Source organism: Belonocnema kinseyi, chromosome 9, assembly GCF_010883055.1.
Source record: "Belonocnema kinseyi isolate 2016_QV_RU_SX_M_011 chromosome 9, B_treatae_v1, whole genome shotgun sequence".
NCBI classification, from domain to species: domain Eukaryota; kingdom Metazoa; phylum Arthropoda; class Insecta; order Hymenoptera; family Cynipidae; genus Belonocnema; species Belonocnema kinseyi.
In genome coordinates, this window is record NC_046665.1 from 107,093,675 (window position 1) to 107,097,366 (window position 3,692).

The following is a 3,692-nucleotide window of genomic DNA, read 5'->3' on the forward strand; positions in this document are numbered from 1 at the left end:
TTGGAAAAAATCAGATCTTGATCAAAAACCTCTATTTTCAAATAATTTAGAACAATTATATTCTGAATTAAATAAATTATTTTTAACCAAAAACAAAACAAATTTCCACAGAAAAACCAAAAAGATTAATTTTCTAGCAAAAAAATGATTTGCTAACAAGAAAGATGATTTTCTACGAAAAACTTATATTTTCTTAAAAATAGTCTAATTTTTAACAAAATAGTTTAATATACACCAAAAATATGAATTTTTGTCAAGAAAGTTCATTTTCCACCGAAGAGTTTCATTTTCTATGAAATTGCTGAATTCCCAGCTAAACCAGATTAATTTTCGACCAAAAAACATGAATTTTTAACAACATGTATATACTCTAAAAGGATGGACGAACCCTTTTCCCTAGCTTCTCGTGGGAACAACAATGACAACACCAAACGTAGTTGTAGTAAGTGCGTTCCAGAAGAACAGAACGCGCAGGGCTCCCGACAATGGGTCGGCCAACAATGCCGACCACTCTAGAGCTGAGGGAGCCAATGAAAATGGATTCAATGCGATGGATCGGCGGGATCTCGCGACCTTTAGGTGCACGGAGCGACTGAATCACGACTTGTTAGAGTGCTACGATGTGAGTGTGGCCCCTGAAGGCATTACATGGCACAGCTGCATGCTCCCGTTGCTATCGCACTTTTCGCAGCAACGCCTGCGAAACCATGCTGAAATACTCCGAAAAAGGGGCTATGTAAGCGGAACGCCTACTCTACCACAGCTAGAACAAGCCGGCAACAGAGAAAGAGAGCCGATACTAAGACCAACCGCGAGCAGGCATCCAATAGAGGAAGAGCGATGCTTTATGGCCCGGAGAAACATCAACACCAAGGTTTCTCTCAAGCCTAAAGATCTGGCTGAAATCGATGACGAGCTTCCTGGACATTTTTCCGGAGAATCCGACCTATGGACTATCAATTATTGTGTGTATAATGCAGCGAGAGCTTTGGCCGATGCGAACCATAAGACAAAACCAACGGTTGATCATAAGACCAAAAGACGAATGCATCAACTTGCCATAAAGATAGGCTGGGCAAGACAGTACGCGTCCTGCATTCAGTGTGTGATTGACTACATTACATCTGGCTGGAATTTTACCGCCAAGGTTCGAGAGTTCGCGCGCCAACTCCGGACCCGTTATCAAACACTTAACAAGTCAAAGCTGCTGACCATCAGGCAGCATATTGTAGAGAGAATACGGATACTATCTGACGCCAAGAGAAGTCTAGAGCGGAGAGAGAGGTGGGTCAGAGAAAATCAACAGTTTCTCTCTGGCCCATCTCGACTCTTCCAAGATCCTCCAGTTACTGTCGAACACCCGCCCAAACCAGAGGAGGTCGAAGTATTTTGGAGAAAAGTCTACGAAGTGCAGCATAGACTGAACGAATACTCAAAAAATATAAAGAGCTTCAAGGAGCTATGTGATGCCCTCATAATATCTGATAAAGAATGCCCACCCATCACTACCGAGGAGGTGAAAAAAGTATAAAGGGGGATGAAGAACTATTCCGCACCGAGACCAGATTGTATAAAAACCTTCTGGTGGAAGAAGTTTCCTTCAACCATCAGCATTTGACCCGTAGCAACTTAGCTGACCCGAAGAATTACAGGCCAAGCACTTGTCTGAACACACTGTATAAGAAATTCACAGCTATCCTAAATGATAAGATTGTTCGGGCAATTAAACCTGTGTGACAAGAAATGTATGAACAACGAGGCTCAAAGAAAGGGGTAGCGGGATGTCGGGAGAACCTGTTCATCGATAGATGTGTCTCTAAAGATGCAGCATTCTAGCAGCGTGACCTATCGATGGCCTGGATTGATTATCGGAAAGCTTTCGATTCGACCTCCCATAGATTTATCATCTGTCTTTTGGAAATCTTAAAGGTTCATCCGCAAATAGTTAGGAGCATAGAAAGATTGATGCCGCTTTGGAATACAAGATTTACTATCTCATCTGGAAAAGATCGTGTGACAACTAACAAGGTCATCTTTCAGAGAGGTGTCTTTCAGGGCGACACCACGAGCACGCTCCTCTTTTGCCTTACATTATTGCCATTATCTCTAGTACTTCGACATTCCGACGGGTACTTGTGTGACAAACCTGCAGATCGAAAGTGCAAAGTCACTCATGTATTTTACATGGACGATCTTAAGATCTATGCTAAAAACAAAGAGCAACTACATCTACTTCTAGGGATTGTCGAACGATATACTAAGGAATTTGGAATGGAATTTGGGTTAGACAAATGCGCCAAGGTTTATTTGAAGAGAGGAAAACTTAAAGGCATCCGTGAAGATCCTGATCTAGTTGATAGAAGCGCTATACGACACCTTTGCGCTGGAGAGGTTTATACATACCTGAGCGTGCCACAGAGCCGCATTCAGGGTGTGACATCTATAAAGGATACTCTCCGAAGCAGATACAACCGTCTCATTCGGCAGATTTGGTCTTCCGAACTGTCGGCGAGGAACAAAGTATCTGCAACGAACATGCTTGCCGTCCCGGTAGTACTCTATTCATTTGGAGTAGTTCCATGGACGAAGAACGAACTCAGATCCCTTGATATCGGGACAATAAAGGTTATGTACATGAAGAAAAGCATGCATCTTAAGTCTTCTGTTCCGCGACTGCACATCGCACGCCGTCAAGGTGGTCGCGGAATATTGAGTCTTGAATGTCTTCACAACAAAATTATTCTGGGCACAGCACATAGAGTCGCAAATGGAAGAGACCCTCTTCTTAAAATGGTTAGGAATTACGAAGAAGTGCGCACAGGAGCGTTTCTGTACAAAGCAGCGAAGGAGGCTGCTGAAACACTTGGACTTAACTTCAGTATTAGGTGAGAGCAAAATGCATAAAATCTTATCTATCTCGAGCACTCACTCCTGCAAGCCCGGATTAAGAAAGCACAAGAGAAAACCTTTCGGGAACAGCTTCTGGATAAGAGGATGCATGGTATCTTCCACAGAAATCTAAAGGATCAGTCAAATGTACTGTGAGCTAACGTTTGCTTTCCTTAAATCGCTCACATACTATCTAGTTGTCCAACTCACGCGGGAACGACCTACATTCAAAGGCACAATGCGGCACTAAGAGTGCTTTATTACCATCTCTGTAACTCTTACGGCATTAACCTCAATATCGCTCCTCTAAATGCTTCTAGGAAAATCGATTCAATTGTCGAGAATGGGAAGTGCCGCATATACTGGAACTTTATATTCTTGACAATTGTTTCTGTTGCTCACTCGAGGCCTGACATGGTTCTTCTTGACTTCGAGAAGCGAACCATGTTCGTTATCGAATTTTCGGCACCAGCTGACATTCTGTTAAACTAATCGTCCTTATCATCGGCGCTGTTGGAGGTGCCAAGCTTTCACTCGCTAATGGCTTAAAAAGCATCCCAGCGTGTCAACAATATGCTAAAACACTTGCGGGAAAAATGCAGAAGGCGGTAGTCCTTGGGTCACTCCGTGTTCTTAGGGTGCACGAGGCTTTTGCTGGATCGTCTTATTGATTCCGTTACAGACTGTTACCACCTTTCTCACGGTCGTGAGACGTGGTTGTGGCTGAAATTTTACCGCGATTTCGCTGGGAGCGGGTGCAATCTTTCAGATTAGCACCAGCTCCCGGCGAAATCCTGCGGTTG

The 3,692-nt window shown here is 43.4% G+C and overlaps 1 protein-coding gene across 1 annotated transcript in view; it reads right to left on the reverse strand.

Annotated features, from left to right (window-relative positions):
* The window catches only part of LOC117179568, a 76,568-nt gene that overhangs the window by 72,389 nt on the left and 487 nt on the right, over positions 1 to 3,692 (reverse strand). The window lies entirely within an intron of this gene.